At 42.2% G+C, this 23522-nt stretch overlaps 1 long non-coding RNA gene across 3 annotated transcripts; it reads right to left on the minus strand.

The window, feature by feature from the left end:
• Positions 1-11189: 11189 nt before the first annotated feature.
• LOC143773419 (uncharacterized) lies at positions 11190-16114 on the minus strand. Of its 3 annotated transcripts, none has more exons than XR_013215176.1 (4): positions 16014-16114; positions 14612-14756; positions 12630-13385; positions 11190-12535 (listed from the first exon to the last, which is right to left on the minus strand). It is a non-coding gene; the product is annotated as an uncharacterized LOC143773419 (long non-coding RNA). The 3 variants fall into 3 exon arrangements; XR_013215177.1 differs by having other exon boundaries at positions 11190-12307; positions 12383-13385; XR_013215175.1 differs by having other exon boundaries at positions 11190-13385.
• Between the last annotated feature and the right edge of the window lie 7408 nt (positions 16115-23522).

The following is a 23522-nucleotide window of genomic DNA, read 5'->3' on the forward strand; positions in this document are numbered from 1 at the left end:
GCTACCGAGCTTGCAACCAGGGTTAGCCTTCGAATCCAGACACCGGGTGATCTGACTGCACCCGAGAGACCATCCACCGACACTGACACCACATCAGCCGGGGACCAGGGACCAAAGCCTCCGCGGTCAGGAGGCGTCCACTATCGGCTGATGTCTTGCAACTTACTATGAAGCCCTAAAGCTCGACAAACTGTATATAGTTAACTGTTCGTCTTTCTATGTGTCTTTCTGCTGCTACGACCCGACTAGGGTTAACTCTTAAAGGGATCCCTTAGTTTACCCGGGATCCCTATTTTTGCCTTTTGTTTTTGTTTTTGTTTATCACTGTTGAAAAGAACTGCTGGATCATGAACACTGCATGATTACAAACTTATTGTAAATAGTTTGCACCTTCTTAAAGGTGCTCCCTACTGGTTTTACAAGGAAAAGGACTCTTTGCGAAGACACTGTTCCTGGAAACAGTACAGGAGTCCCTGCCTTACACGAACTTGCAGCTTGGGAAGCTGCACCACCTCCAAGAGACTTGGTTCTCTCTTAAAGGGAACGTTCGCCAATAGCACTTAAAGTATAATGATGTCTTAAAAGAAGTAGTAATAATGCTTACATGTAAAAGTTATATGTAGTTAGTTAGTTGCTTGTAGGGAATGTTTAATAATGTGTTAGAGAATGAGGACAGGAAGTGAACCCGTACGGGGTTAGTCGGTGAGTCTTCCTAGGAGCAATACAGAGATGGCTCAGTGATCCTGAACTGAGAGAAGGTTGATAAGTCCTATACTGTGTATAGAAAAAGAAAGGCAGTAGGCCCAGATGAGGAATGGGGCGGTCCTGCAAAAGAGCGAGAGGCAGTAGGACAGGGGCAGATAGACAAGCGGTCCTGCGAATGTAAAGTTGGAAAATGAAGAAAAGTTGATTAGCCTTGTGGTGTTTTATAGTAAGCCTTTAGTGGATTCAGCTCATACGTCCTTAGAGGCAAAGTTAAATTATTATTTAGAAGTTGCACTAAGTAGAATACCCAGTTGGGTAATAGAAGTTATTTATAGTATGTTATTTAAAATATTTAACCATGTTTGTAACGTTCAAGTGTCCTCACCTCCCATAAAGGTAAGCTCTGTTAAAAAAAAAAAAAAAAATTTACTTGTTATTGCATTTCAAAATTGTATGTCTTTTTGCTGACATGTATTGTCGTTTTCTTCCCAGTCCAGGAGTACTGGATTTAACCGGGGGGGAGTGCAGCGCCCCAGAGTCCTGGTTGTTGCAGTACTGATGCCCCGCCACTAAGGGGGGTGATGGTACGTCTGATGGCACTGAAGGAGTTCACCTGACCAGGTATCACAGACACCAATACACTTCACAGTCTGGCCTCCAGGGGGAGCTAAGGGTGCTATGTATTAGGCCACTCCTCACAATCTGGTAAAACTGGGGGTTAGATAGGAAGTTAGTCAGAAGCTGACTGGGTTGGAACCAGGCAACATCCTGTGGCAGAGGGTGTTGCAGGGGAAGATTCAGGGGGGTCCCTGTCAGGGGTGGGATCCTGACAGAGGCCTAGCGAACAGAAAGAACGTTACGGGACCGCGCCTGCACTTCATTGCGGCGGTACCCCAAGAAAGGATAAGAAGCGAGGTTTATTGTGAAGAGTGAGAAACGAGATCGACGCAACAAGGAGATAACACCAGTTGGAGTCGTGCTGCAAGACCGAGGCAACATCCTACTGAGGCGCGTAGCCGGTGGCCGGAAACGCCGAGGAAGTATTGAGCTCCAGGCCTTACTTCAAACCTACGGCAGGACAGTCAGTTATAGGTGGGCTGTCTCACCCAAAATCACCTAAGCAGACATAGGGGGGCAACAGTTGGAGAGGGGCGACTCTAGGGTCCCGGAAGACCTCCAGGCCTACCCGTCATACGGGTGCGTCCTAGCCATATCATCTGGGGGACGAAGAAGAACATCAGATTCAGTTGTGAGGGAACTTCAGAAACAGACACAACAGTTGTGAGGACTATCCCGTGGTGCTAAGCAGGGAAGGACTACAACACACAAGCGATAGCAGGTAGGCACAGATTTCCACCTGAAAAGGGAACTCTGGAGGTGCCATCGGACCGGCCGGTCTCAGACAGCCCTGTTAACCATACTCCGGATTGAGGATCCTGAAGCCTTCAGTAAAGAGGTAAAGAGACTGCAACCTGGTGTCCTCGTTGTTCATCGCGACCTGCACCACACCACAACTTTCTCAACTTTCACTGGACGCCCCTCAGCAGGGTCACGGACCGGGTCTAGCCACCATGACACTCCCAGAACTGAGACAGAGAGGCCCGGTACCGGGTACCCCTCGGCCCTGCGGCAGTGGGGGCGCTCCAAAAGCATCACAGAAGATAAGCATCAATCAAAAGGCAGTTATTCCTTGGCAGTTAGTCAGAGCAGGAGTCAGGTAACCCACACTTCACACTCCCTTTTTTCCAGGTGCTTTATTTCTATCTTCCTGAGTTCCCTTGCTATCCACGTTCACCGCACCATCCCCCCTCCAGCATGACTCATATACATCAGCCCCTCTATACTTCCCTCCCCCATGTACAGCTCCCATGCACTTCTCACCTTCCTGAAAAACCTCAGTCCATTTTGCCCAAACACATTGCACAAAAAAAACTTCGTACAATTCCAATACCTACTTGTTCTTTTTCCTCCTACTCCTTCTGATTTCGGGGGATATCTCCCCCAACCCTGGTCCACAATCCCCCTACCTCAACCCCTATCCTACCTCGTATCAGAATGACACTAATCTTATTAATATTACTTGCACTCCTTCATATCCTTCTTTTAATTGTGCCCTCTGGAATCCACGGTCTGTATGTAACAAACTTTCTTTTCTGCACAATTACTTTCTGAACAGTTCTCTGAATCTGTTGGCCCTCACTGAAACCTGAATTCAGGATTCTGACACTGTCTCCCCTGCTGCCATTTCCCATGGTGGCCTACAATTCTCCCATTCCCCGAGACCCATAAACAGACCTGGTGGTGGAGTCGGCATACTCCTGTCCCCACAATGCACCTTCCAGGTCATCCCCCAGTTCCATCACTCTCATACCCTTCTTTTGAGGTCCACACCATCAGGCTCTTCCATTCCCTCTCCCTCAGAGTAGCGGTCATATATCAGCCCCCGAGCTCGCCCAGCCAGTTCCTTGACCACTTCTCAGCCTGGCTGCCACACTTCATGTCTTCAGAACTCCCAACCCTTATCCTGGGATACTTCATCATCCCCATAAACAGCCCCACTTCCACATCTGCATCCCATCTTCTATCACTAACCACTTCTCTCGGCCTGGTCTTCGCCTGGCTCTGCTCAATCTTCCACCTAGATAACTCACCGCTTCCCCTCTCTGACCACAACATTCTCTCCTTTGCGCTCACAATCCCTCGCCCACCCCAGCACACTCCTACCTACCACACATTCAGAAATCTACACGCCATTTACTCTCACATACTTTCAGCCTCCTTACATTCATCACTGTCCCCAATCTCTTTTTCCTGTCATGATCAGGCTGTACACCACTACAATGACACTCTCAGAAGCACCCTGGACCAAGTAGCGCCCTTCACCCTCAGAACCTCCAAGCACAAAGTAAAACAGCCCTGCATTTCCCCTAGCTCACTCTCCACATTTGATCCCTTCACAGAAGAAGAAGTCTCCAGGCTCCTCTCTTCTTCTCGTCCGACTACATGCACTACCGACCCCATTCCCTCACACGTATAAAAATATAAAAGACAGCGCCTCACACGTTGGTGAAATAGATCACAGTTTATTCTGCCTTCTGTGGCAGGCCACAGAAGGCAGAATAAACTGTGATCTATTTCACCAACGTGTGAGGCGCTGTCTTTTATATTTTTATACATTGGACTACATACCAAGAAGGACTCCTTGGCTGAGACGTGCGCTCTTTATATGGGTAATGTTGACCCTGCTTTTCCCATGAGGTGCTGTGTTCCACTGATTATGCTATATACCCATTCCGTCACATGTCCTCCAGTTGTTCTCTTCAGTTGTCACAACTCACCTAACAACAGTTTTTAATTTCTCCCTCTCCTCAGGCATCTTTCCATCCTCCTTCAAACACTCTATCATTACTCCATTATTAAAGAGACCCTCTCTCGATCCATCCTGCACAAATAACTACAGACCAATCTCCAACCTCCCCTTCATCTCAACTCTTGGAGGGCCTGGTCTACTCCCGCCTTACCTGTTACCTCTCCACTCCCTCCCTCCTAGACCCTTCACAGTCCGGCTTCCGCCCCCTACATTCGACAGAAATTGCACTCAAAGTGACCAATGACCTTCTGACAGCAAAATGTAACGGTGACCACTCTCTGCTCATTCTTCTTGATCTCTCTGGAGCTTTTGGCACCATTGACCACCATCTCCTACTCTCTAGGCTCCAGTCACTAGGCATTAAGGATACTGCCCTCTCCTGGTTCTCATCTTATCTTTCTGATCGCTCCTTCAGTGTATCGCTCGTTGGCTCCACTTCGTCCCCTCTTCCTCTCACTGTCGGGGTACCTCAGGGCTCAGTCCTCGGCCCACTTCTCTTCTCTCTCTACACGGCCCCAATTGGACAGACTATCAGCAGATTTGGCTTTCAGTACCATCTATTTGCCGATGACACACAACTATATACGTCATCCCCTTACCTTACTCCTGCTGTACTACAGAATGCCAGTGACTGTCCGCAGTCTCTGACATCATGTCCTCCCTCTATCTGAAACTCTCCAAAACTGAACTCCTTCTGCTCCCACCGTCTACTAACCTCCCTAAATCTGACATTTCCCTCTCCGTGGGTGGCACCATAATAACACCCCGGCACCAGGCGCGCTGTCTTGGTGTTACGTTTGACACCAGTCTCTCTTTCACTTCCCATATACAATCTCCTGCCTGCTTGTGCTGCTTACACCTAAAGAACATCTCTAGAATCCACCCTTTTCGCACCATGGAAACAGCAAAAACCCTCACTGTCGCATTGTTCCACTCCCGCCTGGACTACTGTAATGCTCTATTAATTGGCCTCTCCCTCACCCAACTTTCCCCTCTCCAGTCTATCTTTAATGCAGCAGCCAGGGTCATCTAACTGGCTAATCGGTATTCAGATACTGACGCTCTTCGCCAGTCATTGCACTGGCTGCCCATTCATTATAGGATCCAATTCAAAGTACTCACCCACAAAGCTCTTCACAGTGCAGCACCCCCTTACATCTCCTCCCTTATTTCTATCAACCTAACCGACCGCTGCGCTCTGCAAATGACTTTTGACTAACCTCTGTACTAATCTGTACCTCCCACTCCCGTCTCCAAGACTTCTCCCACGCTGCACCAATCCTCTGGAATGCTCTACCCCAAGAAATTAGGACCATCCACAATTTGCATAGTTTTAGGCGCTCCCTCAAAACATATTTGTTCAGAGCGGCCTATCACATTCCCTAATCAGTCATTTTATGTGTAAGGGCCCGTGTGTAGCCCATTCACTATCTCCATCTATCCCCCACTCCCTCAAGATGGCTGGACCATCATTGTAAATACATCATTGCAAATAAGCGCCTGTACTTTGTATCTCCCCCACCTCATTGTAGATTGTAAGCTTTCACAAGAAGGGGCATTTTATTGTGCTTTAATAATAGTATTGTTAACGTTGTAACTTATGACTTGTGTTTGAGACTGTTAAACTGTAAAGCGCTGCAGAATATGTTGGCGCTATTTAAATAAAGATTATTATTATTATTATATCCCTTCAGCTTGCACTTTAGAAGACACCATTTTGCATTGGGGCACATGGTGCTTCAATTTTTGAACGCATTATTTGCGTTAGAGACTTTCCTGGTATGATAGACATTTAGGGCCCCAATCATCTGTTGAAATTTTTTTTTAAGTCACTTTTCTTTTTCTAGTCTTGCAGTATATACTGACATTGTTTCACTGAGTTTATCAAAATGGCACTCACGGTTCATGAATTTTGCCCAGTCATCACATTATATTGCACTATGTACTTACAATTCCTAATTTTGCCTTTCTACCCATTTAATTATTTTTTTTTCCATTACGTCAATGACATCACGTGATTAAAAAATAGCTAGCTGAATCCTTCTAAGCTCTATGTAGATACAGGAAGTCGTTTTTTCCTGCTTGAAATCACTCCAGGGAGGGAACTAGGATACCTTTGCTCAAAAAAGTTGTGACTTTTAAAAAAAAATGTAAGTGATGAATCAGCAGAAAACATTTGGAAATGCCAAAGCCAGCCAACAACATCAAACATAAAAAAAAAAAAAAAATATGCACACATACAGCTCTGGCAAAAATTAAGAGACCACTGCAAAATTTTCAGTTTGTCTGATTTTTCTCTTTATAGGTATATTTTTGAGTAAAATGTAAATTGCTCTTTTATTCTACAAACTACTGACAACATGTCTTCGAATTTACAAGCACTAAATTTTGTATTTATTTTCAGAAAATGAGAAATGTTCAAAATAAAAAAAATGCATTACTTTGCAGACCTCAAATAATGCTAAGAAAACAAGTTCATAATCATTTACAAACAACAATACTAATGTTTAAACGCAAGAAGAGTTCAGAAATCAATATTTTGTGGAATAACCATGATTTTTAATCACAGCTTTCATGCGTCTTGGCATGCTTTCCACCAGTCTCTCACACTGCTTTTGGGTGACCTCATGCCACTCCTAGTACAAAAATGTAAGCAGTTCTTCTTTGTTTGATAGCTTGTGACTATCCATCTTCCTCTTAATTATATTCCAGACCTTTTCAATGGGGTTCAGGTCTGGAGATTGGGCTGGTCATGACAGGGATTTGATGTGGTGGTCCTTCATCCACACTTTGATTGACCTTGCTGTGTGGCATGGCATGTTATCCTGCTGGAAAAAACAGTCCTCAGAGTTGGGGAACATTGCTTGAGCAGAAGGAATCAACTGTCTTTCCAGGATAATCTTGTATGTGGCTTGATTTATATGTCCTTCACAAAGATTAACCTGCCCAATTGCAGCCTTGTTGAAGCATCCCCAGATCATCACCGATCCTCCACCAAATTTCACAGTGGGTGCAAGACACTGTGGCTTGTACGCCTCTCCAGTTCTCCGTCTAACCATTAGATGACCAGGTGTTGGGCAAAGCTGAAAATTAGACTCATCAGAGAAGATTACCTTACCCCACTCCTCTATGGTTTAATCCTTATGATCTTTGGCAAACATTAGCCTGGCTCTCCTTTGCTTCTCATTGATGAAAGGCTTTTTTCTAGCTTTTCATGACTTGAGCCCTGCCTCTAGGAGCCTGTTACGAACTGTTCTTGCCATGCACTTCACCCCATTTGCCATTCCTTTTGTAGGTCACTTGATGTCTTCCTGCAGTTGCTGAGTAACATTCGAATAAGATGACGGTCATCCCGGTCAGTTTAGAGTCGTTTTCGATATGGATAGCGGCAAATGCAGGTTTTTATACTCCCCTGATGATTCTATAAGATGAAACGCGTCGGGAGACGCTGTCCATAGCTGGGGCTTCCACTTCGCTCACCAGGTTGGGGTTATTCCAGACAGAGGGGAATCCCCCCAGAAACTCCGGTGAGGTCCACCCATAAATTTGGGTTCTTTTTTTTCCCTTATACATGCTGGTTAAATATGCTGGTCCAGCTTAGTAAATTATTACACACATACCAAGTCCTGTAGCTAAAAACCCATTATAAAGGGATGTCAAGGAACTGTTACAAAAGGATTATAAGGTTCCGTTAAACTCTAGAATATGTTGGTTTTCAGTTTTTTTAGGATGTTGATATAACTATTAGGAAGCCTTACTGCTATGCTGCTATTGACAGATACTGTGTGACAAAAAGTATGCTCATATAAATGGTGTAAAAAGCCTTCTGATACATTCCATTAGTGTATATTAATTTTTCAATTGCATGGGACCTGCATAGTGGCAGATGCAGCTCCTATGATTCCTCTTAAAAGCCCTATAATGCAATACTGTGGGCTGGAATGCAAGGTTAATAATTTTTCATTCAGGATTGGTTAATGTGCACTGAGTGCACTGCAAGTTAAAAATACCCACCTGTACCAATATCCACAGGAAGGTATCAGTTCATTCTGTGTCCTATGTGTATAACTAGGTTGTGACACAAAGGTTCTTTGCTTTATGAACAATAAATCCTTCCCCAAGGACCATAAGTGAAGACAAATTGGGCTTAATTCTTGTACTACATCATAGTGGAATTTTGCATCATCCCTTGGGCTGGTTTAAATACCGGTCAGGGAATAACCAGTACTGTCATATTTTATATATGTGTTTGTTAGTCTTTCCTTCTGTGCAGGGTATAGGGCACTTTCCTCACTAGGGTCCCCAGTCCCATGTATATTGTTATTGGTGTTCACATGTCGCATTTGTTTCAAATTTGCATTTTTAAACATTATTTATTAAAAGTCAAGTTTTAAATATCCAATTGCTATTACCCACTTAGAGTCGTTTTCGCCCTCTGCCGGTCTGTAGCTTTGTTGTCCCCAATGTCTGCTGCTTGACCTTGTTATAATGGACTGCAGTCTTAGGCTTCTTTCACACTTCCGTCGGTCGGGGTGCGTCATAATGCAGCGAAGTGACGTATCGACGGACGTTGTGAAAATAGTGGAAAACGTGTGTAATGCATCCAGTGTGATGACGGATGCGTCGAATGATTTCCTGGCTAAATTTTAAGGTATAAAATTCTGGAGAGAGAGAGAGATTTCAAGCAATCCCATGCCCACTATGCGTCAACAGACAGACATGCAGCGCTTGTCTTCAGCATGTTAATTTCTCATGCGGAGACGCAAGTGAAATGAAAACTAAGTAAACATTGCCAAAGAATTTTAAAAATATATTTATCACAAAAACATGATTTAATCAATGGGTGATTTTCCGATAATAGCTTCCTAATTGTCTTAATTCTATTTTTATAGCATAATGAAATGACAAATAATAATAGTCTGAAGCATTTTATTATTTAGTTTACTGTACATACACGTTGTTCATAAAATATATGCATATTCAGTGATATTCCAAATTGACAGATATAGTAGGCCTGTGCTAATTAAATATGATGCTAATCTGACTGTAGTTGTATAATTTCATGTCTCTAAACAATGCAGCATACAAAAACAAATATAAAGTTGCAATCAAAATTTTTCAAACCCAAACCAATCAAACAAGTACAATTTCAATAGCTCAACATAACAAATATCACAAGCTATTTCTCTAAATTCATTACAAAATGCTACACTATGGCTAGGTTCACATTAGCGTTTGAGTCCGCAGCGTATCATCTGCATGCACAAACGCATGCAAACGCATGCTTAGGCAGCATTCTTTATCCGCATCATCTTACGCATGACGGCAAAAAAATGCTGCATGAGCATGAGTTTGCATGCGTTTTTGCATGCGTTTGTATTGTATTGTATTGTTTATGCGCATGCGTTCGATATTTCCAATGTTTGTCTTTCCTTTCCTTGACATCAGACACCCAATGGGCGTGTCTCATGGGATTTCTGTATATATAATACACTGCACTGAGGAAATCCTCATCTTTTGCTGCTGTATCCTGTTGCAAGATGGATCTTGACATGGAGAGCTTCTATGCTAATCTGGATTTACAATTGAAATTGGCTGTTGCTTTTGCTTGTCAAGAAGAAAGAAGAAGACAAAGACTGAGAAGACGTCGTCGTCGCTGCTACTGGCAACACCCCATCCTTGAACTCCGAGAGAGCCGTAGAGCCTACCACTCGTTATACACCGACCTGCGTGCAAACCCTCAGAAGTTTTTTGACTACACAAGGATGTCTGAATGGAGATGACTTGCTGCAACATTTCCGAGGATGCATTAACAGGCATGACACACAACTCCATAGAGCTATTCCTGCTGAGGAATGTCTGTTGGTAACCCTGAGGTACGTAATTGTGAAAAACAAACACATTCATAGTATTATTGTTAGAAAGCCCATGTATTAATTTTTTTATTTCCATTTTCTGTTTGGCAGATTCCTGGCTACCGGAGAGACCTTATCATCTCTCCATTTCCAGTTCCGGATTGGAGTGTCCATCCTTTCTGGGATTGTTGGAGACACCTGCAGGGCTTTATCTGAAGTTCTGCGCCAAGAGTTCCTCCCCCAACACACAACTGAACTCTGGCTTGAAAATGCTGAAAAATTCAAGGACATTTGTAATTTTCCTAACTGTGTGGGGGCTGTGGATGGCAAACACAATCAGATTATGAAACCTGCTGGAAGTGAAACTGAGTATTTTAATTACAAAAAATACTTTTCAATTGTTCTCATGGCGATTGCAGATGCTGAGTGTTGATTTGTCGCCATGGATGTTGGCTCATTTGGCGAGGAAATGACTCTCAGACTTTAAAAAACTCTGACATGGGCCAACGTTTGTATCATAATAATTTCAATTTTCCACAGCCACAACCTCTTCCCAACACTGAAGGCCCGCCAATGCCTTTTGTTGTGGATGGGGATGAGGCCTTTCAAATGTGTGCCAACCTCCTAAAACCTTACACAAGTAGGGACTTGAATCACAATAAATGGATTTTCAATTACCAACTGACAAGGGCACGAAGAACTATGGAATGTGCCTTTGGCTTGCTGGTATCTAAATGGCGCATTTTGGGAACAGCCATAAATCTAGAAATTGAGACAATTGATGTGGTTGTGAAAGCATGTGTTATGCACAATTACATCCTGGCAAAAGAGCGACCCAACTTAGAACCTGAGGAACTTGTTACATTCCATGTTTACCAACATCACCCTCTGAGGACTACAGTGGAAGTTGCCCAGATGAGGGATAAGTTTGCTGCATACTTAATTTCTGATAATGGACGTGTGGCATGGCAAGACGGAATGGTTTAAGCAGCTAAATATGTACCTGTTATGTAAAAATGTACCTGTAATGTTAAAATGTACCTGTAATGTTTGCTGAATTAAACAATAACATACCTGTTGTAAAATACCCATCACAAGTTCCCTCAAAAATACAATACACATGTGTGTTTGCGGAGGCAGTGCTTAAAGAGACAAAGAAAACACAGATATTGTGCAAAGAAAATAAACATCTATTTAACAAAAAAAAACTGGGTTTAGGATCGGGGTCTATCTGAGGGTGAGATGTAGTGGACCTTGGGGGTGTGGAGCTGTGAGGATTAGGTGGTAGTTGATGAAGGGGTTACAGGGGAAGGGGCAACAAATTGAATGATTGGATCATGGATGGGACTGGACAGATTGGGAGTAGACAACACAGTGGAATCATGGGAATGGATAGACAAACTGGAAGGGACAGACACAAGGGAAGGTAGTGTCACATTTGACAACAGAGACACATTGGTAAGTGAGGGTGGAGGTGGTGGGTCCAATTTTAGCAGTTTTTTTACTCCGGGTCTTTGTCCTGGTGGGAATATTTTTAGTTTAAGACCTTTGCTTTCTTGGCCGAGTGGGAGTGGTGGCCTCTGTAGCAGTCTTCTGCCATGGTGCTGGACTGGGCAGCGTGGTGGATGCTGCTGGCTGCAGGGGTGCTGAACTTGGGAAAGTAGTGGTGGATGCTGCCGGCTGCAGGGGTGCTGAACTTGGGAGCGTGGTGGATGCTGCTGGCTGCAGGGATGATGAAGTTGGCAGCGTGGTGGATCTGTGAACTGGAGGCGGTGGTGGTGTGGTGGATAGTTCAGTGCTGTGGGAGTTTGAAATGAGATGTTCGGCTGCTGGTAATATCCTCCGGCCTGTGGATTGTAGCTTTGGGACTGCTTCTGCTGCTGCTGCAATGCGTGGCTGTAAGCAGCCTGGCAGGCCTGCATGATGTTGAGCTGGAATTGAGGCTTAGGTTTTGCAACACTTCCCGCTCTATAGAAGTAAAAAAAGTCGCGCTGGGCTCTCAAGTTCGGCTTCCAGGCGGTCAAGGTATTTGTTGACATCCTGTAGAAGTGTGTTCACATGGGTGAACCCACTCTTCAGTCTATCACCAAGCACCATAATCCCATTCTGGAAGACCAAGCTTCAGCGCATAAACTCGGGCATGAGTGACCTCTCCCAGGCCCTCTGCCACTGATGAGAAGACCCAACAAAAGCAGCGGCAGAGGGCTGGGAGAGGGGAAAACTTGATGGACAGGTGGCTGCCTGTTCCTCAGCCTGTGAGGCCTGACAGGTTGCTAAATCGCTGGTGGATGATTGGGATTGTGCCTGTTTGTTGGCTGGTCGATGAGGGTCCGCTCCAACAAAGGACGATGCAGGTTGTGTGGTGCTGCACCAGGTTCTGTGAGGAAAATAAAAGAAAAACATTAATAAAAAAAAGTTTAAATAATAGTAAGATAACACAAAAGACACTCACGTTCGCGTAGCAAGCGCAAGCCTCAGAAAAGCAAGGTTCCGGTGGTATTTGTATTTTCTAAGTATCCTTTGAGCAGCACCATTTTTAACCTAGTTCTCCTGTCTCATGTCCTTGTTGAAGCGATCCTTCATCAATGCACTCTTATTCTCTTCACTGTGAAGGGGAGAAAAAGAAAAACATAAATTATAAAACAATGCACCTACATTTACAGTTTCACTGGCGTGTCACACCACATTGCAATACTTACCAAAATCATTTCTGGTATGTGGCGTGGCACGGTCCCAATCATGCAGTAGCGATCTGGCCACATCGTCCCAAAGTCGTCGAATCACAGCAATGTCAGAGTGCTGACAATCACAGGTGTCCCACAACGGTATTTGTTCTTGCACAAGGTGAATTAGTTGCTCATTTTCAATTTCCTGTTTGGCTTCTTCCCATTGTGGAACCTACAGATCCAATAAAACAAAATAATTTTAAGTAAAAATGAAAAAAAAAATCCATTACATCTCTGATGAAAAGAATACTTATACCATGTCTTTCCTCCTGAGACACATGAGCCCGACTACCCTGGGAAGAATCATTTCCACTCGACTGCTCCTGCTCTTTATCAGTGGACGGTACCTGTAAAGAAATTACATGATTTAACACAGGTATAGTATTGCCAGTCAATACATACCAATCAGTATAGCAAATGTGATTACATAATCAGTGTCTTGTCCACCCTGGGAAGCAGTCAGTTCTTCACTTTAGGACATGGATGAACAGCAGGCAGCAGTCAAGTGAAACACTACAGAAAAAAAAATAAAACAAAATGTAAACTTGTTAAGAGCCAAACACAATGTAGCCCAAAACAAAAATGGACACCAATACTTACATTACAGGCAGTAGTCCAACAGTATAGCAGTCAGCACAGGACAGGGACAGATGGCAGCACCAGGACAGATGGCAGCACCAGGAGAGACGCCAGCACCAGGAGAGATGACCGCACTAGGAGATAACCAGTCTAAAGGAACAGAAAAAAAATTAAGAGAGACAGACATTTTCAAAGGTTCTATACTTACATAGCCAGTGTTGGCTACACCAGGAGACAACCAGTCTTGTGATTCCGTCTAGTGTCTTGTGCTTCCGTCCAGAGTCTTCTGCTTCCATCCAGAGTCTTGAGAGTAATGGACTACCTGTCTCCACACCCCCTTTTATACATCAGTGATTTTGCAGGTGGTAACATAGTTTCCTGACACCTCCAAAAATGCAACATGTTGCGTTCGCCACACCCTGCAGCGCACCGCGAAACAACGCATGCGTACACAAAATCCTTGTGTCCTTGTGTACACCATGTTAAATATATGTACGCATGACGCATGCAGATCTATGCCGATCAAACGCTGTGCGCACAGACGCAAATGTGAAACCAACCTTACTAACTACTCCAGTCTCAAAATTATTCAAGCCTTTCAGGATCAGACCTTGAGCAGAAAAAAACAAAACATAAAACTCACCTCATTGCTGTGAGGTCCTCAGGGGCTCTTCTCACAAACCGGTATCTTCATTGCAGAACAGGACTTCCAGCTTCAACAAGGCTTCAAAGGTCACAGTGCATAATAATAACTTTGGGAAGCCACAGGGCACTGTGTCCTCCAAGGCATGGTCATGGGTTGAAGCCCTGTTCTAGAGTGAAGACACAAGGACTTGGAGGTCTTAATGCCCCCTTGCCTCCGAGGACTGGTCTTGGCTGTCCAAGAGTGAAGACACCGATGCGTTTACAGAAAGTAGAGGCACTGAAGATCTCACATTTAGAGGCAGTGGGTGTACCGAGACAGCTGAGTGGTGAGATAGGTATTATGTTTTGGACTTTTTTATCGATTTTCTGGTCTACAGTTCAGCAAAATAAACAATTAAACAAGAACAATTTCAATGGCTCAACACAACAAATATAAGAAGTAATTTCCCCAAACTCATCACAAAATGCTACGTTTACTGACTATCACAGACTCAGATTTATTAAGCCACTTCTTGACAAGCATCTTATGAAATTAGTAGAGCAATTTACCTGTTATTGCAGGTGCAAGCACAAAAATCACAAGAAAATTTGGTTTTGATATTTTTAAACTATAAATAAACCACAGAATTTCTGATCTTTTGTTCTGGGGAGCAATGAAATAAAACTGGGTCTATGGATCAGTGGTATGTTTGGAGGAATAAAGCATATGCTGAAAAGAACATGCTACCTACAGTGAAGCATGGTGGTGGCTCCGTGATGCCCAATGTGAAGCATGATGGTAGCTCCATAAAGCTCTGGTGTTGCTTTTTTTCTTCGGCCGCTGATAACCCTGCAATGTGTGAGGGCAAGATTGATTCAATGAAGTATCTGGAAATCCTAAAAGAAAATGTCATGCCTACTGTGAGCAAGCTGGCTGAAGCCTAGGTCTCATTGGATCTTCCAACAAGACAGTGATCTGTAGCATACCTCAATGTCTATCAAGACATGGGGATAAAAGAGTTGAAAGATGTTGGAGTGGCCATCAGAGTCACCTTACTTACACCTCATTGAAAAATAGATGACAATTAAACGAACTGCAATTTATCTATGTTAAAGGGCTTGTTCAGAAATATAATATTGATTATCTATCCTTAGCATAGGTCATCAGAATCATACTGGTGGAGGTTTTCTCAATGTCGCTGCTAGTTACTGCAGATCAATTAATCAACTGAGTAGGAGCTGGTCTGTAGTTCTCAGCAGCGACTGCTACACATTGAAAAGAGCTGTGCTGTTCACTGAAGCTAATGACAGCTGATCATGGTGGTGCTGGGTGCCAAACCCCAATGATCTAAGGGCTCATAATCATTTGAGAGAAAAAAAACGGTCCGTAATCTGGACCGAAAAAATTGGACGAGTGCGATTTCGGCTGAGAAAAAAATCGCAAATGAGATGTCACCTATTGAATAACATTGGTCCGAGTGCAATCCGATTTTTTATCGGATTGCACTCGTTCATTTTTCTCTCAAGTGGGTATGAGCCCTAATATTGATAATCCTAAGTAGCAATATAAAATTCCCAGGCAAATTAAATTTTAGTCTGACAATAATAATAAGGAAATTTCTTAAACTTGCTAAAAGAAAATTCTTGATTTTTTTTTTATTGAGGTGGAAATGTCTATGGAGAGACTTGTTCTCTGGCTAATGAAAGAGAATCAGAAAGGTCTCCTGGAGTATAAGCTTGCTATCACTAGTAACTTTTTCATTTATAGCCATTGTCTGGAATGAACATGCCCAGGAATCAAAGAGCAAACAATAATTCCCTTGATTGTCATTGATCACATCTTTTATGTTAACATAAAAACCTAAATTTGTCTTCACTTGTCATGTAAACAATACAAGTGCGAGAATGCATGATTGCACAATATTTGTTCCTTTAAAACCCTAATAAATATTGAAACATACTTTATTAGAGTAGAATTGAATTCAACTTGAATCTTCAAAAAGTCATAATTTGAAGAATATGGTACGTATTTTTTGTAAATCGACTCCACCCAAATTCAGCAAGAAGGCGACTAGCTGCCGCTGCTATTTTGCTGGACTGTAGAGGGCAGACAAAAGATTAAAAAGCAAACATAATATTAATAATAATATATACCCGCTGTCCGGTCCTCTGGGCCTCTTCTTTCCACAGCCTCGGGTTGATATCTTCACTATAGAAGAGAACTTCTGGCCGCAACCAGGCCTCAAAAATGCGTCATAACATCATGCCATTATGACACACTATGACATCAGAAGCCTGGTCTCAGGTGGATGTACGGATCTAGAGTAAAATAGAATATACTCAGCACACTCCAGGGAGTCTGATGCAAAAGGGGTGTTTAATACATACAGTGTAAATTCACAAACGTTTCGGTCTGTGAAGACCTTCATCAGTGTGTGAGCACAAAAAAAAAATAGGCTTTGAGGACCTCACAAGTGGGCAGTATTCCCTAGAGGCAGCAGGAGTGCTGGGACAGGTGAGAGGTAAGTTATTAGAGTTTTTTATTTTTTTACGCGTTATGTTTACTAAGTTCATAACAGGTCAAATTTGATTTTGGCACAGAACAACTTCCAGGTAAAATCTGCCTGAATTAGTCAATTTGAATCTCACCAGATGCGCTCATCTCTCATATTTGTGCACCAAGTAAATGAGTTTTAAATAACATAGCTCATTATTATTATTATTGTTATTCATTTTTATAGCGCCATTTATTCCATGGCGCTTTACATGTGAAAAAAAGGGCATACACAGACAAGTACAATAAACATGAGCAATACAAGGCACACACAAGTACAGAAGGAGAGATGACCCTGCCCGCGAGGGCTCATAGTCTACAGGGGATGGCTGTGGATACACTAGGAGAAGGTAGAGCTGGTTGTGCGGCGGTTCAGTAGACTGAAGATCACTGCAGGTTTTAGGCTTGTTGGAAAAGGTGAGTCTTCAGGTTCCTTTTGAAGGTTTCCTTGGTATGTGAAAGTTTGATGTGTTGAGGTAGAGAGTTCCAGACTATGGGGGAAGCATGGGTGAAGTCTTGTATGCTGATGTGAGAAGAAGAGATAAGAGGGGAGTAGAGAAGGAGATCTTGAGAGGATCGAAGGTTGCGTGTAGGTAAGTACGGGGAGACAATGTCACAGATGTTTGGAGGAGACAGTTGTGGATGGCTTTATATGTCATAGTTAAACATTATTGAAAAGTTATCTGCCCATGTAAAATGGCACATGCCTATGTATTAATTCAACACAACTCAGATAGCAGTATATATTACTATCATGTCAGAGGATAAGTCAGAGACTTGTGAAAGTTCTGGGTACAACCCTTTAGAAGTGGATGACAAATAACAAATGACCCTTTTTTATATTTATGCTTTACACAATACAGGGTGGGCCATTTATATGGATACACCTGGGTGGGCCATTTATAAAGTAGGATCCAAAATGACCGACTACAAAATGGCCGCCATGGTCACCACCCATCTTGAAAAGTTTTCCCCCTACCATAACTAATGTGCCACAAACAGGAAGTTGATATCACCAACCATTCCCATTTTATTTGGGTGTATCCATATACGTGGCCCACCCAGGTGTATCCATATAATGGCCCACCCTGTGTTATAAATTAGTTATTGCAAAAAGACTGATTTACAGTTACCTTTTTTGCAATTTGTGAAATATTTACAGTGGAAAGAAGAGCAGAATTCTACATAATTATACTAGCCTGCTTATGTAATACAGATAGCCAAAAGATATGGGTTTCCCATATGCCAAACATGTGCTATAAAATTATGGAATTTGGATTGGCAAGACATGTGACTATCCCTTTAGGTGAAGTAACCCTGCAGAACTCCATGGGTTCCAGATGTTGGACTTCATGTGTTTTCATATGACAAAATCAAATGAAATGCTGGCAGCTTAATTTGCATAGGAATAGGGTCCCGCACCCTTTATAGATGACATTTCCAATGCTTTATGGGGCCATTCTTAAAAATGCATGTCCCCTCTCGTAAAGATATTCAGGATAAAGCGATCCGCATTCTGGCTGCAATGGGGCCATGAATCTAACATTCAATGACAGATTTATAGGACAATCTTCTAACTAGTTCACTAAATGCATATTCTAGCAGCGCACAGAGATTCATGATTTCCCACTTCCTTAAAAATCAAAACGGCACTATTTATTTTTTTGCCAATGTTCCTTTTTAACTGCTTGAATATCATATATTTTCACATTTTTTGCAACTGACTTTTAGCCTCATTTTCTCAACATTGGAGGAGTTGGTTTATTGATACCTATTTGCTTACAGTAGAAGAGTTACATATATACAAAAGAACAGAGGTTAAAAAAAAAACACTATAGAAAGGCAATTTTTACCACAATATACCATGATCTCTATTATTACCACTACACTATGGCAATATTAGCATACGATTATTAAATAAAATCACTATAACAACATCAATAAAACCACCATACTGTGACCATAAATGTGAGACACACCATTAGGAAAAAATGGATTATCCATCATCCGTGGCTTCAAAAATAAAACATTACATTTCTTGAAAGAACATTAAAAATGGAATGAAAGTAAAAACAAGATGGTATACACTGTGTGCACAATTATGAGAAAAGTATTTAGAGCATACCATCTTTTTATGCAGATTTTCCAACACCAAGTTGTATAAACTTAAAAGCTTTTTAGCAGAAGCAGATCAGGTGATGTGTATTTGTGTAATGACGGAGGGTGTAACCTAGGGATATGACACCCTTTATCAAGGTGTGCCGAATTATTAGGCAGCAAAATGGGCCCAAACAGAGATTTAACCGACTCTGAAAAGTAAAAAATTGTTACAAGTCTTACAGAGGGATGCAGCACTCCTAAATTTGCTAAAATACTGGGGCGTGACCACATAACTATCAAAACTTTTGTTATAATCAACCAGGTTAAAAAAAATGTGAAAAAAGACACACATTAACTGAAAGGTTTTATGGACTGATACAATAAGGGACTCTTGTGGACCAGATGGATAGGCCCTTGACTGGATCAGTAATGGGCACAATCATCCACATTGACTTGGGCTGGTATTATTAAAGATTAGCTAATTACAACTCTTCAGGTTGATGATGAAGACAATTTCTTCAAGCAGTAGTACAGGAACAAGACTGCATCTATCAAGAAAACCATTCCCGGTGACTGCCTCTTGAAGCTCATCAAGAGAATGCCAAGAGTGTGCAAAGCAGTCATCAAAGCAAAAGGTGGCTACTTTGAAGAACCTAGAATATAAGACATAATTTCAGTTGTTTCACATTTCTTTGTTAAGTATATAATTCCACATGTGCTAATTCATAGTTTTGATGCCTTCAGTGTGAATTTACAATTTTCATAGTCATGAAAATATAGAAAAATCTTTAAATGAGAAGGTGTGTCCAAACTTTTGGTCTGTACTGTAAATGAAAATGGTATTACTGAAAACGTCATCTTGTCCCGCAAAAAAGCCACCATACAGCTTCATCAACATAAAAATGAAAAAACTATATCTCTCAGAATAAAAGGATGCAAAATAATAATTTTTTCCATGAAATAATTATTATTGTGTAAAAGCTCAAAAATATAAACAAATTATATAAATGTTGTATAGATGTAATTGTACTGACCCGATGAATAAAGTTGACTTATCACTTTTACCACACAATGAACGGCATAAAAAAAAATCCTGAATTGCTGGTTTTTGTTTATCCTGCCTCCCAAAAATTGGAATAGAAAGCGATCAAAAAACTTTATGTGACCGAAAATGGTGCCAAAAAAATGCTAACTCGTCCCACAAAAAACAAGCACTCACATGACTGCCAGTAGAAATATGGAAAAAACATAGCTCTCAAAATAGGGCAATGCAATAAGTTTGTTTAGTGTTTGACACCAGTCAAACAGAAAAAAAACAATATAAATCTGGTGTAGTTGTAATCACACCAACTTGAAGAATAAAGTCGCCTAATAATCACTTATACTGCACGAGGAACAGTGTAAAAAATAAATAAAAGCAATTCTTCGCCTGCTTTTGATTTTTTAATTCTGCCTCCAAAAGATCACAGTAAGGCTCGGCACACATTATCCTGTGCTCTACCCTGAACACTTACATCTGCGTTTCTGTGTAAATCTCTGAAATACGTGATTCAGACGGAACCCTGGTGGAAGATTCCATATAGTTAGACAGATGGAGGCACTGTGGCCATCTGTCCTATGATCCAGTGATGTCCGTCTTTTTGGGCGGCCATAAAAGCGTGCTAATTTTGTGCACCTCTGAAAAGAAAGAAACTGCTGAACAGAGGTCAGACGGAGTCCAGAGTAATTCTGTTGCCTCATTATAGTAAATAGATCCCTCGGGGGTTTCATCCGAATCACGTCATTTGGAGGAAATGCTCAGCGTAAAGCGCAGGATAAAGCTTCAACTCAATCCACAAAAAAAGCAAGTCCCTCTCATGTTCATCATCTGTCAACGGAAATATAGGGAGATTCCATGTTACTGGTAGTAAAAAGGCTCTAGAAAATCATTATGACTCCTTGCTCCCCCAAAAGAATTCTGCACTCCCAAATCCAAATGTTGACCTCCCTTTTGAGCCCCACAGTGTGCCTAAACTGCAGTTGGCATCCACAGATTTGGCATTTCTGTAGTGATGAGAGCCTGCATAATTTACAGGTGTGTGTCTCCAGAAGCATGAGCTGGGAATAATGTACTGGTGACTGCAATGTACTGGGCACTGGGTACTGGGATTTGCAAGGTTCACTCAGCAACATCCATCGCTGCTTATTTCTGGCAAACACCCATGGAGTCAAAATAGTGACTACACTTGTAGATAAATTCTCAGAGGGGTGTAATTTAAAAAATTGAGTCACTTGAGGGGGGATTCTGCTCTTCCAGCACATATGGGCTCTGTATATAGAGCTTGCCTATTCTACGATCATTTGTTCTCCAACAGTCAAATAGTCCTCCGTCCCTCCCAAGCCTCGCTGTGTGACTAAGCAGTGCAGTACAGTGTGTGATAAACTTTGGTGCCATTTTAACTAATTTCTCCGGGTGACAATGTAAAATCTGGGGTTAAAACAACATTTTGGTGGTAAAAATGTATTTTTTTTAATTTTTTTTCACTGCTCAATGGTGTAAGGTTCTGTGACACACCCGTGGTGTGAATGTCATCACTGCACCCAAAGATGAATTCATTGATAGGTGTAGTTTATAAAATGAGGTCACTTATGGGGGGATTCTGCTGTTGTGGCACCTCAGGGGCTCTGTCAATGTTACATGGCACCCTCAAACCATTCCAGCAAAGAGTGCACTACAATATGGTGCTCCTTCCCTTTAGAGCTTTGCACAAATTGTATGGCCCATTTTCTCTTTTTACCCTTGTGAAATATTTGGGGATAAAGCAACATTTTTGTGGGAAAAGTGTATTCTTTCATTTTCAAGTCTCAACAATGTAAAATTCTGTGAAGCACCTGTGGGTTCAAGGTGCTCACCACACCTCTAGATAAGTTCCTTGAGGGGTGTAGTTTCCAAAATGGGGTCACTTGTTGGAGGTCACATCAGGAGTTCTGCAAACAGGGCATGGTGTCAGTAATCTACTTCAGCCAATTTTGCGTTGCAAAAGTCAATTGGCACTCCTTCCCTTTCAAACCCTGCTGTGCACCAAAACAGAAGTTTTCCCCTACATATGGAGTATCGCCGAACTGAGGAGAAATTGCACAACAAATTTTCTTGGTCAGGAAGGTGAAAACAGGCTTCAGGGTGAAGGAGTTAACACATGAAATGAAACAATTGAGACAGGAAAATTTACATTTTGTATTTAGCTGCATAACAATTCTGTATACTAAAAAATGCTCAATAATTATGCATTTTATTCTTCTAAGTCAAAACCTAACTTTTACTTTCTGAAATATTCAGGTTTGTTAACCTTTTGGATTGACCAAATACAAATTGCCTAATAATTGTGCACATAGCGAACATCAAAAGACAAAAGACTCTCTGCGTTTTGAACCCTAAATGTGGCTCTTAATCAATGCTAAGATACTATTTTAGGATTCAAAATAGTACCGTCTATGTTCACACAGGAACCAGCCTGGAGTTTATCCCTCCACCGCACCTACTACACTATGGAATTTTTCCACTACCACTGAGCTGATTACAGGGCCGGACTGGCCATCTGGCAATTCTGGCAAATGCCAGAAGGGCCTGTCTGGTTGCGGGCTGCCTTGTCTGCTGTGTTGTTAACAGAATCGGTGTTCAAGACACCCATACTGTTAAGAGTTGTGATGGAGCACAAAGTCGCTGACTCGGTCACATACCCCACCAGGCCACCGGTATCATTAGAAATATTGGTCTTGTAGTAAATCTTGCTTTCCTCTATCCAGGGTAATATTAGTAATATATCCCATCTACAGTCATGGACAAAAATTTTGAGAATGAGACAAATATTAATTTTTCCAAAGTCTACCGCTTCTTTTTTTCTAATGGCAATTTGCATATACTCCTGAATGTCAGAGTGATCAGCTTAACAGCAATCACTGTACTTGCAAAGACAATATTTGCCCAGAAAATGAACTTTAACCCCCAAAACACATTTCAACATCATTGCAGTCCTGCCTTAAAAGGAGCAGCTAACATCGTTTTAGTGATTGATCCATTAACACAGGTGTGGTTGTTGATGAGGACAGGGCTGGCGATCAATCAGTCATGATTAAGTAAGAATGACATCACTGGACACTTTAAAAGGAGGCTGGTGCTTGGTATCATTGTTTCTCTTCAGTTAACCATGGTTATCTCTAAAGAAACACGTGCAGCCATCATTGCACTGCACAAAAATGGCCTAACAGGGAAAAGTATCGCAGCTACAAAGATTGCACCTCAGTCAACAATCTATCGCATCATCAAGAACTTCAAGGAGAGAGCTTCCATTGTTGTAAAAAAGGCTCCAGGGCGCCCAAGAAAGACCAGCAAGCGCCAGGACCGTATCTTAAAACTGTTTCAGCTGCGGGATCGGACTCCCAGCAGTGCCGAGCTTGCTCAGGAATGGCAGCAGGCTGGTGTGAGTGCTGTTGTGAATTTGCTTTTTGGCTCCCTCTAGTGGTTACTAGTGATTTGACTCTGGGTATGTCAGTCATCCCTTGTATGCTCACCTGGGCCGTTAGTTCAGGGGTGTTGCTATATAAGCTCCCTGGACCTTCAGTTCAATGCCTGGCAACGTTGTAATCAGAGCTAATCTGCTGTGCTCTTGTCTACTGATCCTGGTTCCTGCTAGATTAAGCTAAGTCTGCTTTCTTGCTTTTTGCTATTTGTTTTTGTTTGCATTTTTGTCCAGCTTGTACATAATCTGTATCCTAACCTTGCTGGAAGCTCTAGGGAGGCTGGAGTTCTCCCCCCGGGCCGTTAGACGGTTCGGGGGTTCTTGAATTTCCAGTGTGGAATTTTGATAGGGTTTTTGTTGACCATATAAGTTATCTTACTACATTCTGCTATTAGTAAGTGGGCCTCTCTTTGCTAAACCTAGTTCATCTCTGTGTTTGTCATTTCCTCTTACCTCACCGTTATTATTTGTGGGGGGCTTGTATCCAACTTTTGGGGTCTATTATCTGGAGGC

This window comes from Ranitomeya variabilis, chromosome 5, assembly GCF_051348905.1.
Source record: "Ranitomeya variabilis isolate aRanVar5 chromosome 5, aRanVar5.hap1, whole genome shotgun sequence".
NCBI lineage: Eukaryota > Metazoa > Chordata > Amphibia > Anura > Dendrobatidae > Ranitomeya > Ranitomeya variabilis.